The following is a 15726-nucleotide window of genomic DNA, read 5'->3' as shown; positions in this document are numbered from 1 at the left end:
CCCCCTGCAACTGGGAGTGTGCAGACTTGGGAGTTGTCTGTGACCACATCGTTCATACCTTCTCTATCTTCAGCTTCAGGCCCTGCCCTTATTTAAAACCTGTGCCACTCACTGAAGCTCCCACTTTGATTTTATCAGTGAGCAATCTTTTAAATCACAAATAAAAGCATGTTGACTTCATTCATTTAAACTCTTCAGTGGCTTCCCCCTGCTCTTAGAATCAAAAGAAACTTTTTAACATGGTCTGTAAGAGCCCTCATGCTCTTGCTTCCACCTACTTCTTGAACCTTCAGCTCAATACTCTACAACATACTGTTCAGATTTGAAGGTCAAACACAGTCAATTTCTTACAGTTTGTTTGTGCCTTCTCTTTCTTGCCTCTGGCTCTGTTCCCATTCCCCTACTCATCTTGTCTAAATCTGGGTTAGAGTGAATCTTCGTTATTTTTATCGGAGTGTTTTTTTATTATCCACTCCCCCAGTTTTCCATTTACCTGTCTATTACCCCCAAAAGACTTTTTTTAAAAAAAATCTCCAGGCGACAGGGGATGTGTCTGTTTTGTTAACTCTCCTCAATGCCTTGTACACAGTTAGCACTTAATATTCATTAAAATCATTCAATGAAAGAATGAATGAATCACAGTTCTCTTTATTCTCAGACCACATAAACACTTAGTGATACTAATTCAGCAAAATTTGTATCATAAGCCAAAGGCTTTGCAAAATTTTATTAAGAGGTAAGTAAATATCTCTGATCTCTAGTATTAGACTAAACTATCATCCTCAAAGCAATTCCTGAAAAAGTGCATTTGTAGTCTTCTTTTTTTATATGTAAAAATTATATCTTTATATCTTCATAAATAGCTCATTACTTACAAAGAAATGTAAATATGTTATTCCTAGGTTTCAGTTTTTTGTTTAAAGGGTCGAGGAATCTTAGATTAATTTAAGATTAATTTCTGTTAATTTCTCACATAAAGATGAGCTTTAGAAGCTTAGTGAGACATAGGCTTACCTTCTATTGGCCATGGTACCGGGGCAACTCAGTGCATATGTCCTGTCTCTGTTGTCAATATGGAATACAAGAGACTGTTTACCACTTTTCCTGTCCTTTAGTTTTCTTCCCTTATCAAAGTCTTTGCTAGGTGTAATGCACTGATTTTTCCTTTTTTTTTTTTTTTTTGGTAAAGATGATATCAGCCAGAAAGTTTTTATTTGGTTGTAGGACATAATTTAACTTAATATACATTGCAATTATGTTATCTTTGAGGTAGGAAATCAAAGAATCCAGAGGAATGGTGGTACCTGAAGATATGAAGCTAAATAATCATGATGATCTTGAAGTAGATCTAGCTCAAGTCTAAAAGTCTTCTAAGAATTATAATTACATGCAGACTTTTAGGGTTACTCCTTTTTCTTGATCCGTCCAGGTTGCTCTAACAAAATGCCACAGACTGAGTTGCTTAAGTAACAAATTTTTCTCATAGTCCCAGAGGCTGGGAAGTTCAAGATCAAGGTACTAGCAGGCCCTAGATGGTTGCCTTTCCTCTTCAACCTTTCATGGAGTTTTCTCGGGCCTCTTTTATAAGGGCATTAGTTCAATTCAGGAGAGCTCTGCCTTCATGACCTAATCAACCACCCAAAGGCCCCCACCTCCTAATACTATCACAAAGGAGATTAGGATTTCAACGTGAATTTTGAGGGAGTATGCATAGTACTCATCTAGATTCAGAAGGTCTGAGAAGGAGGAATCTGCAGTCTTAACAAGCACTCCGGGAGCTTCTCAGGTGGACCAGATTGAGAAACACTTAAAATTTGCTGGTGAAAGTCTGTAGTCTGTGAAATTTTGCATAGATGTTAGAGGACCTACACCTCTAGTCCTCTTAAAACTCTTTCCACAGCACCAGTGAGTAAGTTAAAAGGTCGGAGAAAATTGGCATCTATTCTCCCACCATTACCCACACATACACTTCCTCAGGAGGCCTCCAGAAAGCCACCAACGGGACAAAATTAAGTTACTGTAAGTCTTTGGGGTTTAAAGAAACAGCTATACCTTACCTTTGAAGTGTTTACATTTCTGTTTTATGATGACTTCCCAAAACTGAGATCAGGTTATAGTGTCTATAGTGTTATTCCTTGCTCGAAAATTTAAAATTTTATTTCGGCTCATTTAAGCCTCTGTGTGTGTGTGTGTGTGTGTGTGTAATGTTTTAATAGAAATAGTTGCTACAGTGTATTTTTTCAAAAATTGTCCTAGTTCCTTTTTTAGTTTAAAAGTCATTTTATTCATTTTCATTTGCTTTTTCTGCTAAAGTTTTGATTTTTACTGTCCTATTAGACTTTGCTTCTTAATATGTACATTTAGAGAACTATATATTAAAAAGTCACTTGTGTCTTACACCCCTGCTGACTCAGGAAGAAAACTGAAAACCTATTTCCTGTCCTGGTCAGGAATTTCTCTTTTTTTTTTTTTTTTTTTTTTTTTTTTTTTTTTTTTTTTTTTTTTTTTTTTTTCTCTTTTTTTGCAGCTTGGACCTAAAATCTGTTTGGCATTGAAGCAGAATTAATGTGCTTATAGAAAATCAAATTCTGTCTCTAGTTGGGGAATAATCTTAAAATTTCTTGATGAACTAGATTTAGCTTTTTGTATATTCAAGTTTGGGGTTGGAAGACGAAATCCTGAAAGAACACACTTTATGAGGAAAGATTAAATAAATTTATCTCTAGGGTCAAGCTACTTTAGATCAGTCTTAATTTAAGGCTCTACTATGGTACCTCTTAATCTTCGGTCTTAAAGACCAAATTCACAAGAAGTGGTATCAGACACTCAAAAGTTCTGGGATTTCTTAGTAACTCAGATTTATAATTATCTCCTAAATAAGATTTTGATTACTTATACAAATTAATAAACTTTCTTTGCCATGGTCTAGATCCGTTCATGCTCATTTTTCCTGAATGATATTTATGACTGTGTATAAGTGAAAAGTTACTGAAAGAAGCAGAATTATTGCTTGAATATACCCTTATAGATACATGCTTAAAGGATATCTCAGTATACTGAATTTTCCAAAGACAAAATTAGAGGAATCTGGTAAATTTAAACATTGAAGATAGATCTTGCCCTGCTATTTCTCTCTGCCGATCACAGCTTCTCCCAGAATACCTCACTCCCTCACTTTAAGTCTTTTACTCAAATTCACCTTCTCAAAGGGCCTGCCCTGACCACCCTATTTAAATTGTGATCTCTCGCTCCTCACCTTATTTTCTCTTTACACTGCTTTACTTTTTCTTCTTTCTATAGTATTTATAATTTTCTAACATTCCATATGAGCTATTTATTTTCTTATTTGTTGTCTTTCTCTAGACTTGTAACCTCCATGAGAGCAGGCTTTTTGTGTTTTGTTCACTAATGTATTCCCAGAACCTAGAACCATGCTTGGCACAATAAGTGCTCAATACTTTCCGAATGAATAGTCAGGCGTTGCAGCTGGAGTTAGAAAAGAATATAGGAAGTTAATTCTTCTTTGTACTTCTTTGTGCTGTCAGATGTACAACTTTTCTTCTTTGGGGTGGCTGTGGAAACTAGATAGAAGGTAAGTTTTCAGTGAACATATGCCATATAAATTTCAGCGAATATGACATAAATTGCAGGATCCAGTCAGTTTACACCTCAAAATTCATCAATTTAACAGGAAAAAAGAATCATCATTTTGGTGTTATTCAAGTAAATCTCTGCTTTTGTTTCATCATATACAGTTATGTATAAGAATTCTTGACCACGACGCCCAGGTGCAGTCAGGCAAGCCGCTTTTGCCTATAGTCGTACCCACGCTGCATCTTTCATGAGGATTTTCCAGACTGATCCACCTCATGATGGACCTTGCCAAAGAGTTTGTAACTGGGAGGAAGATTAAACTCTAAAGTAGAGATTCGATGGTTGGCATCGCATGCCAGTCTTAAGATTAAAGCTTTCCCGATTGGGGCTCCTTCTATACGCCTTGCAGATCTCTCTCCTTGACTGTTCAGGCGAGTGGAGCTCTAGGTCAGCTGAAAAGCTGAGTTTAGCTCTTGCTGCCCACTTTTCTGCCCCACGCAGCCAATAGGAACCAAATAAGGGTATTAATGAGAAGAGGAACCTCCCAAACCCTTTTCATAATTTCAGCCCCCTTTGACTTGCACATAGATTCCTTTGGAAGTTCTCTTTTTGTGTAAAGTTCTAGGGAAGTCATCAGCTCAAGGCACAACTAGAAGGTGAAGAACAATTACCTTAAGAACATCAGCTCTTATCTATCCAAAGTAAAGGTGCACTTCTGGTCAAATAGCTGGTGAATAATTGCTCGTGATCAGTCGAGTTCACCTAGTGTCAGGTGTGTGGAATTGAGGGCAGATTCTTGGCCAATAGCTGGTTTGGAATAATCAGATAACACCATATCTATCCTGCAGAGACCCTTAAATGTCTGCTGACATCAAAGAAGTGATGCCAGTTTTACAAATCTGGGTTCGATCAGACTTTTTGCCTTGTAACCAGGTTTGCTTTTCACCTCCTCTCCAAGGCAGAGCAGCGAACTCACAGTCCTGTGATGTTAACTCCACCTCTGTGACTACATGGCCAACCAGCTTTCAGCTGAGACTTGCTGCAACAAAATTTTTGATTGCAAAATACTGTAAATTGCGAAAAGAATGAGCAGGGTGCAACATTAAGTCACAGCATTCCATGGGCCTTTTAACTGCAGCAGAAATCAGCCAAATGAGTCAATTTTTTTTTATGCTATCCTAATTTTTAAATGACTATAAAAGGGACCTTTTTTGCTCCCACTATAAGTAGGTCAGAAAAAAAGAGTATCTGCCCATAACATTTTTATAATTTTCTTTTAGAAATACCTAATTTTCTTTTAGAAATATCTAATTTGGAAATATATAATTTTCATTTAGAAATATCTAATAGCCATTTTTTGCTACTGTTCCTAAACATACCGCTTTTAGGTGGACCAGTATTTTTCAGCTCAGTTTAAGAGTGACCTGCATGTAATAACTAAGAAACTTATGTCCTACATCCTGTCTAGGAGTTTTTATAAGAATAAAGGGTCTAGATTATTATTTCACAATGTTACTTCTCTCCATATTCAAGCTGAGATATCTAACTGACTTGTTTTCACAAAGCTCTTGATTACTTTCAGACTTGGATCATGCTATTTAGCTTGTTTATTGCTTTTTAAAGTATTCATAAAAGGCTAATATAAATTCACAAGAGTTCTAGTAGCATGTATACCTTTAGAATGACTAAACAGGACTTGAAATGCCTTTGGCCATAAAGACCCAATTAGCCTGATTTTTCTATTTGATTCCATTCTTACAATTCTGGGTTTTTTTGTTTTTTTGTTTTTTTGTTTTTGTTTTTCTGATAATAAGAAATAGCATGAGGTACCTTGTATTAAGTACTTATGATGAGTAAGATGCTGCCAGGTTTGATAATTTACAAGAAGTCTGAGAAGTCGGTGATATTTTCCCAGTTTTTTTGAGGAGGACACCGAGGCAGATAAAATGTAAAGTTATTTACCGAAGATCATAGAGCCCATGTGACAGGCAGGATCGAAACTCAGATCTTTTGATTCCAGTAAGTATAATCATGAGTAACTGCTATAGTATCTTCCAATAAGACATATGCAGAAATAAATAGAATAAAATTTGTGTAATTTTATATAATATTCATGCAACCACCACCAAATGCTTGATGTGTTGGTTGGAATTTTATACATTTAAAAATGAAAACTTTTTTAAATTTAATTTTATTATGAAATTTCCATCATTCATTATTAAACTAGTAGTACATAAAAGTAAATTGGAGAAAAGAAGCATGCATAATTTTGCCACCCAGTAATAACTACTGTACATTTGAGGTGGAGGTATTTCTTCTTCCAGTTCATAATTATACCACATCTTGATTTTTTTCTCCCATAGTTATTAAAATCATATATATTTTACATAACTGTAATAAATGTATATAGTCTTTTGAGTGGACATACCATAGTATAATACTGACTCTTAGAGACTTAGTCTACTTTTTCACTGTTGTACTGCAGTGATTATATTGCTTTTCCCGTATTTAAGGTTATTTGCTTTAGACAAATTCCATGAAGTGGAACTACAGGATTAAAAGATGTGAATGTTTTAAGGTTCTTGGGTATTTGTTTTTCCAAGAGATATATCATTTTATCTTCCCACCAGCAAAACATAAGTCACTGTATCTTCACCTGAATCAAGTATTATCAATTTCCTCTTTGCCTATTGGTAAATATCAAATAGTATCTGAGAACTTTCTTTGACTGTAGTATAATAATCCTGAGCAAAATAAATGTTTTATTTTTCATCGGTATATTAATATGTTATTGTGGGCCTTATTTTGATTTCATATTAAGTTTGGCTCTTCACAGAATCTGTCTGGAAATGTATTGGTGAATTTTCAGAGATTCCTTGATTACAGATGAGGGTACAGTTATTAGGTAGAAAGTGTGCTATCATAGTACCAGTCTCACTTTATATCTGTCAATTCCATCTTTTGCTTACTTTATGCAAATAATTACATTGAGAAAGCAATATGTTGATCTCTGGCCACCGAGAACTAAAGAAATTGAATGATGTTTCTCAACATTCCTTGGCACTACTTAGTACAGTATGCTACTCCCGGAGCAGCAGGCATCAGTGGGAACGTAATCCAAAGACAGGTTTTAAAAAAGCCAATTCAGTCTTGGCCATGCCACCCTGAACAAGCCCAATCCCATTTGATCTCGGAAGGTAAGCAGGGTTGGGCCTTTTAGTACTTGGATGGGAAACCACCTAAGAAGACCAGGTGCTGTAGGCGTAAAAAAATTTTAAAAAATATGGGGTTGTAAGCTGACAAGGTCCTTGCGATCTGTGAGGTCAACCAAGAGTTGCCTCACCTAAAAAAAAAAAAAAAAAAGCCAATTCATATTAATTTGTAGGATTCTTTCATACAAAACAATTCTTGCTGATTAGACTTTAGAGTCGAGTTCGAACTATAGATTCATAGATGACTTAACCATTGGTTATCCTTTTTAGTCTCCCAGTAATATATTTTTTCTCTTAAAGTATTTCCAAATCACGAGATTTTAAAAATATCCAATATATCATTTATCCTTTCATAGTCAGGAGCCCACTTTAAGGCCAGCACTTGGTATGAGGCCTTGGGCATACGAAGTTGAGTGAGACACAGTTCCTGCCCTTTAGGATTATAGACCTCAAAACTATGTGTGAAAATATAAGGAGTTAAGTGCTATAATAGGTATACAAAGCATATATAGTAGGAAAGGGTAATCAGCTTGTCCTAGAAGCAGTAAGGGAGCATCTTCACAGATCAACAAAATGATAAGGATAGGTAGGAAGGGCATTCAAAGTAATGAGAATGGCATATTTAAAGGCAAGAGGAGACAAAGGAGTGTGATGTCTTTTGCAAGTCACAGTGTGGCTGTAGCATAGGATGTTCCAAGGGAAGATATAAGACATGATTCCAGAGTAGACATAAGTAAAATCATTTGGATCATGTAAAAGCATTTGGACATAGTCTGAGAGGCAATGTCAAATCTGTAAAAAATTCCTATAGACCTGTACCCCACCCCATGACATTAATAACATTCCTATTTAAAAAAAAAAAAAAAGGTAGTTGGAAAATATAAAGCACTCACCTTTGTATTATTTAATGCTCATATTTCCTTATATCTAGTCTTGTGCATGTGTCCTCCACAAACTAGATTTTAGGACCTGAAAGAACAGGAACATTGCATGTCCTTTTGGACGGCTAGAACTACAGAATAAATAAGTCGAAGCGGGAAGTCACAGAAACCTGTGTAACATGCCAAAGATCTTCCAGTATGTCTTACCATTAAGTGACCCAGGGAATGTGGCTGTCAGCATACAAAAAAGTAGGCAAACATCAGACTGGAAAAGGATTTGCTAGCTTCCGGCCTGCAGTGACTTTTGGGGAAGTAGTCTCTGCAGACTTTGACCTCTTAAGGGCACTGTTTTATAATTTGTCTTCAAGTTATTTCTCCCTATTAAAATCAATAGCATTATGAATATGACATAAAGAAAATCCTTTCTTGGGGAAGAAATATATTTTAAGTATAATGATTATGTAGGTTTTTGAATTTCAGAGAGAGCAATGGGATATGAGAGGGAGCTGGTAAAAGCAGTGATAAAAACCACTACTGTTGAAAGGATGAACTGAGAAGTAGTGTAACATCCTAGGTGAGACGACAATGTAGTGGTTAAGCGCACAGGGCCTGACACTGGCTACTTGGGTTTTCATTCCAGCACTGTCACTTAAATCAGTGGGTTCCTGTACAAGTCACTTAAACATGTTCCTTAGTTTCTTTGTCTGCAAAATGGGGATCATGGTGGATTCTTTGAGCTGTAAATGAGATATATCTCAAGTACTTGGAACACTAAGAACAGTGTCCGAGATATTGTAAGTGCTCAGTTTAAAAAGTTGTCATTGCTTTGACCAAATTCAAACAGAGCTGTGCATTCCAAGCCAGCCTTCAGCCTGGTGTCTGTCGTGGAGCGCCAAGTCCCAGTACCAGACATTTATGTGCACAGCTGCAACCTGTGGATGCTCAAACACTTAAATGTTATAGCATGTAGGCATCTTGAATTTCTGAAACTGTTTCAAGAATGCTTTACTGAAGGTTGCATTTTGAATAAACACTTGTCAAATCTCTTATTTTTTACTTATTTCTTTTCTTGTGGTGGGAAACCTTTCTGTGTAAGCATAGCTAAGTAAAGAATATTCTTATTCCTAAGTCTTGTTGCTTAGTAAATCACTCTTGACAAATAAGACAAGTAGAAAAGAGAATAGTAAATCCAGAGGCTCATGTTTGCTGTACAGAGCAATTGCCATCGGCATAGCCGTGTGTGTGTCCCCATGAGTAAGCTAAAGGACACACTCCCTCTTAATGCACCTTCCCAAGGGGAATGCTCTTGGGAACATGGGAAGACACATCACTCTTTGCCTTTCAAAGAAACCGTGAGTCACATGCAGGCTCGTCTCTCCTTAAGCATTTTTACTTCCTTCTGAAACTGTCTGATTGAAGAAAATGTTGCTGTGGACAGGGCTATTTTGAGAATGTCTCTTCTAGGAACCCATGCTTGATAAATCCCAGCCATACCTTAGTCATGGCCCAGGATTCACCTAACAAGCAAGTGAAGAAGAAATTATTCTTGTCTCACAATCTAGTAGTAAAAGGAAACTTTTAATGATAAAACAAATTCCCCTTTGACTCTCTGGAGAGCTGTGTTCTTAAATTCCATGTTTTTTGATTTTGAGATTTTTTCTATTAAACATTTTTGTCCCCAAAGGAATTTTTATCATTTTTCCTGGCTTTGAACCTGTAAATGAAGGGGAAAACCAGCAAAGCTAAAAGCTCTGTGGGAAATGGTGTAAATAGGAAGATAAAAGTCTCCTAACCAGCTCTGGACACTACCTGGCAGGTTTCATTCTGGGTCTACTGTAGAAACTGATGACTTACAGGCTCATAGTAGAGAGCCACTTCCCGTTTAGCTCGTTTAGCTTTGAACAGTCATCCCAAGAGATTCAGTGTCTCCCAATATGGCAAAGTTTAGGGAGGCAAAGGCCTGAGAGTAACTAATAAAAATAATCAATAATTTGTTCTAAGATTTAGAAAACAGTGCAACTGATTTTGTTACTTACAATTGGTATACTTTCTCATACGGATAGCACCTATTTTTCTTATATAATTCTGAGACTTTAAAAAATAGAGCTATTCCTACTCTTAATTTTTTAAAGTTTATGTCACAGAAACTTTCATTATTACCAAATTATCATGTTTTAACAATTTAGAAGAGATGGGTTAACAGCATATAAGATCAATATGAGTCGTAAGTTCCAATAGTCTAATGTATTTTTACTACATCATCGATCCAGGGCTAGGTTTGGATTAGCTTTCATGGAATTATCATATACTATAAGGTTGGTTAGTAGAGGGATGACTGGAAATAACTGGAATTCCACTTCAAGAAGAATTTGAATTCTGTGTGGGGTGGAGGTTGTCTTGGTGGTAACTACCTTCCGTTTCAGATTCTTTCTTTTGCATGGGCAGAGATTGTAAAATGCAGCTCTGGGCAGCATTCATGGCAAAGGAGGCATTACAACAGATGTACAGTTGTAAGAACTGATCACGCTGTGGTTCCATGGCAAGCAGAAGTGAACCTAATTCTAGAACAATGAAGGGAAAAGTTGATCCAAATTGGTTGTTTTGTGAAGTTTACAATCTTAAGTAGAACTGCTAATTTGAAATGAGAACTTTACTCTATTTACGCTGTGCTTAGAATCCAAAGCAATTCAGCTTGACTTTACCTGAGGCATGGGTGACATCATCCCAATCATTAATGCAGAACATGTTTTTTGAGCCTGTATCACATCTCAATATACACTCTCTTTAGTTTTGCAATTTTCCTTTTCTTAATCTTTTTTTTTTTTCCTCTTGGCCAAGGCTTCTCAACCCTGGCACTGTTGACATTGGAGCCAGATAATTCTTTGTTGTGGAGAGCTGCCCTATGCAATATCCAGGGCCTCTGTACACCAATGCTAGTAGCCAACCCTCCTCCAGTTGCAAAAACCAAAAATGTCTCCAGACATTGCCAAATAGTCTCCAAGGGGCAGATAAAAAAGAAGAGGTCCACAAGTCAAGCCCTGGGAGCCTTCCAAAGTTTAATGCCTGGGGAGAATGGAGAAGGAACCAGCAAAGGAGAATGAAAAAGAGAGCAAGTGGTTAAGTTGGAGAAGAAATAAGAGGAAATAGTGGCCCAGAAATCAAATGAAGTGTTACAGAAAAGAGAAAGTCACCACTTGTGTCAAATGCTGCTAATTCATTAGACCACCTGAGATGAAGACTCATTCTATATGGATTTAACAATAAGAATGACAAAGTCATTCTGCAAACAGAAAAATATACTTGGTGTAGCTTGTAACACATATTTTAAGACTGAAATTCAGAGGATGGTCACAAGGCAGATCATCTTTATTGTCATAAAAGAATATAAGATGGCAATTTAGGACTTGTGACAATCAGGATAAATTGAATATATATTAATAATTTCTGATAAGCTATATTTTACAACATCGCTGCTGAGCTATTTTCTCCCTAACCCAGAAATAGCATTTGGGGCATACTTTCTCCTTGCTTCCCCTACTTCCTTTTGACATTTATATCCAGGGGAAAGTTAGTGCAACAGTACATTTAATCACCCAACAGTTAACATGAAAACATGTAATTTTTTCCTTGATAGTATTTTCTAGCTTCTTTGTCTGAAACTATGAGTATAAACTAAAACTCTTTATAAATATAAGGAAATGGGTCATCTTTTAAGCTCAAACATTTAGCTCTGGAGTAGAGAGAAAGAAAGCGCTCAGCTTTGGATGTTTATGCTTGTTTACATAGTTGTCTATGCAGCTGTCATTTTGATTTAAATCTGGGAAAATTCTATGTCTGAATTGGATTTAATCTTGTAAATCTGAAATCCGGTTTCCATTCCATTATAAATAATCATATGTTCTTTATAGTGTTTTTTACTGCTGGTTACAGTCTCTGGCTCACAGATAAATCTAATATCTACAGAAATCTAAATCTAATATCAGGATGAAGACAAGCAGGGAAAAGATTGTTATATTTGTCTCGTTTTTATTTTGCATTTTAAAAATATTTTATATTTTATAAAATATTTTATATTTCTATGGTTGGCATCACCCCTAGAGTGATGACAGGATGTTTTATTTAGCTTGCAGCCTTGACGCAAGCCCGTAATTACATGTTGTACAACTTCTGGTTCAAGAAAGTTTCATATTCAGGGAAAAACAAATTGCAAATACCTCATTTACATTATGTAATAGATTTTAAGACTGTAAGAGGTAAAGTTTAATCTGATGACAGGGAATCATTCGACTGCTCTAATAGGAGCCATTTCAGAATTATAGTATGCGTTCTGTATTATCATTAATGCAGAATAATGTTGAAATAATCTTAACAGGTGAGTGTTTCTTCATTACAAATTCAGATGAAAGCTTTCTGTTTCTTCGAACAAAAGACATTTCTTTAAGGGAATTGGCACAATGAAATTGCTGATAAAACCACTTTTCAGATTCTATTTCTGCATGCTGCTTTTTTTAAATGGCCACTAGCATTTAATGTTTTATCGTGATTAGTGTGATAGCTGACATATATTATATAAGATACTTAACCTGGAAATTCTTTTCTTTTTTTTTTTTCCGTTTCCTTTTTTTTATTATTATTAAGTTTATTGGGGTAACATTAGTTAATACAATTATATAATTTTCAGGTGTACATTATAGTTTGACATCTGTATATTCCATTGTGTGATTACCACCCAAAGTCCAGTTTCCTTCGGCTACCATATATTTGATCCTCTTTACCCACTTCACCCTCCCCCTACCTTCCTATATTTGACCCTCTTTACCATGCCTACCTCTCCCCTCCTCTCCCACTTCCTACCCTCTGGTAACCACTAGTCCATTGTCCATGTCCCTAAGTCTCTTTGTCCTGTTCATTTGTTGCTTTTAGGTTTATATCCCACATATAAGTGATATCATGTGATTTCGACTTTTTCAGTTTGGCTTATTTTGCTTAGCATGATTATCTCGAGGTCCATCCATGTTGTCGCAAATGGCAATATTTCATCTCTTCTTATGGCTAAGTAATATTCCATTGTATATATATGCCACGGCTTCTTTAGCCAGTCGTCTATCGTACGACACTTCGATTGCTTCCATGTCCTGGCCACTGTGAATAATGCTGCTATGAACATCGGTGTGCAAATATAGATATTTTGGATATGGGTTTTTGAGTCTTTGGGGTAAATATCCAGGAGTGGGATTGCTGGATCATATGGTAGATCAATTCTTAGTTTTTTAAGGAACCTCCATACTGTTTTCCATAGTGGCTGTACCAATTTGCAGTCCCAGCAGCAGTGTATGAAGGTTCCTTTTTCTCCACATCCTCTCCAACATTTGTTATTACTTGTCCTGTTGATTATAGCTATTCTAACAGGTGTGAGATGGTATTTCATTGTGGTTTTGATTTGCATTTCCCTAATAGCTAGCGATGTTGAGCATCTTTTCATGTTTGTTGTTCATTTGTAAGTCCTTTAGGGAGAAGCGTCTGTTCAGGTCCTCTGCCCATTTTTTGATTGGAATGTTTGTTTTTTTGTTGTTATTGAGTTATATGAGTTCTTTGTATATTTTAGATATTAGGCCCTTATCGGAGGCATTTCTTGCAAATATATTTTCCCATTGAAATGGTTGTCTCTTTACCTTGTTGACAATTTCTTTTGCTGAACAGAGCTTTTTAGTTTGATGTAGTTCCATTCACTTATTTTAGCTTTTACTTCCCTTGCCTTTGAGGTCAAATTCATAAAATCCTCTTTAAGAGCAAGGCCCTTGAGTTTAGTTCCTATGTTTTCTTCTATGCATTTTATTGTTTCAGGTCTTATATTTAGGTCCTTAATCTCTTTGGAGTTAATTTTGATGTGTGGTGACAGACAAGTCTAGTTTCATTCTTTCGCTTTCTAGTTTTCCCAGCACTATTTATTGAAGAGGCTTTCCTTTCTCCACTGTATGTTTTTGGCTCTTTTGTCACAATTTGCCCATATGAACGTGGATTTAATTCTGGACTCTCGATTTTTTTCCACTGGTCTGTGTGTTTGTTTTAGACAGAGGGTATTTTTTATGGGGCTCTGTATGTATGTGTGTGCACGTGCACACACAGTGTGTGTGTGTAACATTTTGAAAGTAATTTCTTCCCAAAGATCCTATTTCCAGTTGTAAAAAGAAAGCCAACAAGAAAACAGAATTTATCAAGAATTTTAAAAAGGTGACAAGGGGAAAATTATATGGTGACAGATAAGTATGAGCAACTTTCTCTAACAAATCTAACAGAGGGAGTGTACCCTCCTGAAAAGGGGTAGATATGTAGCCAGTCTACTGAATGAACTAAAGGTAACTCTAGTTTGATCGTGGCCTACTTCAACAATAGAAAACTGAAATGGTTTTCATGCCGTTTAAAAAAATAATGAGAACCTGTGGTCTTTAAATTAGCATCTGAGTGGAAAACAGAATGAGGAAGTGGTAATTGCAACTCAAAAAAGCTCATAAATTACACAATATGTGGTTCCCTAGTCAAATATAACAGATTAGAATAAGACAGATTAGAAAAGACTTTACTTTAGTCATGGCTTTGTCTTGCAATTATAAAGTGGTCATTCATTTGTATTAATTATGGACATATTTCCATTATTATTCACAAAATTATTCTTTCTCAGAATTTCTGGGCACAGAGTTCATCATATTCAGTTATGATTTAGTTGGGAATAAAAAGTGCTAGAAAATTCCCATTGTTTCAAAATACAAAAATGCCTTTGTGAAGTATGGGGGTCTTTAAGTCTCAAGAATGTGACAGAATCTGGCCCTGGCTAGAGAACTCCAACAGCACAACTTTAAGATCTTTTTCAAGAAAACCTTTTTTCGTATTCTTAACAAATTGTAACCACCATAGACACCCACTGAATCTCTTGTTGGCAATAAGCAATGTGTTACTTTGTTCAGTCTCTAAGTCTTCAATTTATTTGTGGCTTTAAAATTATTTTCAGAACCTTGTATTGTTTCCCAACTAGAATGAGCAACTGAACTAAAGAAGCATTCTTAAAAAAGATGTGGCCTCACCAGTTAGCAATTTTGCTCAACTTTGGACTTTTCAACTTAGAACATGAAAACTTATTGCACACTAAGCGGGTATCAGCCAAATTAGGAAATGCTTTTTGATCTCCTTGTCTTTTCTTACCTCTCAGCTTAATATTTACTTTCACAACTTGTTGCACTTACACATGAACTGTAGCCATAAAACAAGTTCACTTAAACATAAAGGATTGCAGGCCATCTCCCCAAGGTGTTATTAGCAATAATCTTCTTGAAATGCTACACACATGAAAGTTTAGTCATTCTCAAGTAAACTTGTTTGACTCTTGATGGCGTACAAGTCTCCTGGCAGAGATCTTGATGTATCAAAGAGACCGAAGCTAGGTACTGGTTTCAGTAGAATCCCAGGAGTTGAGGGGGAAAAAAGCATTTGAATATATATATATATATATATATATATATATATATATATATATATATATATATATATACATACATACACACACACACATTCTTTGAGAGTGTTATTTGATTGGACAACAAATACAAATATTCAGCAGCTACTGTGGTAAGAATAGAAAAAACATCTCTTAGGAATGTTTTGGAACAAGGTAGCATGATAGAGAACTTAATCTCTAAGGGTAAAAGATAAAGCCATTATTTGTTTTAATTAGTTGTGGACTAATTTCCATTATTCATATTTATGACAAATGGAAGAGTAAAGGGGTAAATACAAGTGCAGCAAGCCCAAAGCACATCAGTATTTCATTTGGGTTAGCAGCAAGTCATTATTCATCTTGACTATAATTGAACCTTTACCAAAGAGTTGCCAGGACAGAAAAGCAGTTTTAATTCACTTAACTAGTTTGCTAAAGAAAATCTTATCTTCTAAGCATAATGGAAACATCTAATACATTAAACTATAAATGATATATTATGTTTACCTAATTGAAAAGGTAAGACTTAATATTTCCTTAAGATGACCCT

The 15726-nt window shown here is 35.8% G+C and overlaps 1 protein-coding gene and 1 pseudogene across 4 annotated transcripts in view; both read left to right on the top strand.

Moving 5' to 3' along the window:
* Window positions 1–15726, top strand: part of ELOVL6 (ELOVL fatty acid elongase 6) — a 110720-nt gene that overhangs the window by 48951 nt on the left and 46043 nt on the right. The gene's annotated exons all lie outside the window — the stretch shown is intronic.
* On the top strand, window positions 6742–6858 carry LOC120591366 (uncharacterized; annotated as a pseudogene).

This window comes from Pteropus medius, unplaced genomic scaffold (genome assembly GCF_902729225.1).
Source record: "Pteropus medius unplaced genomic scaffold, Ma_sr-lr_union100, whole genome shotgun sequence".
Taxonomy (NCBI): domain Eukaryota; kingdom Metazoa; phylum Chordata; class Mammalia; order Chiroptera; family Pteropodidae; genus Pteropus; species Pteropus medius.
Note: the sequence above shows the minus strand (reverse complement) of the source record. Positions and strands in the feature narration are given on the sequence as shown.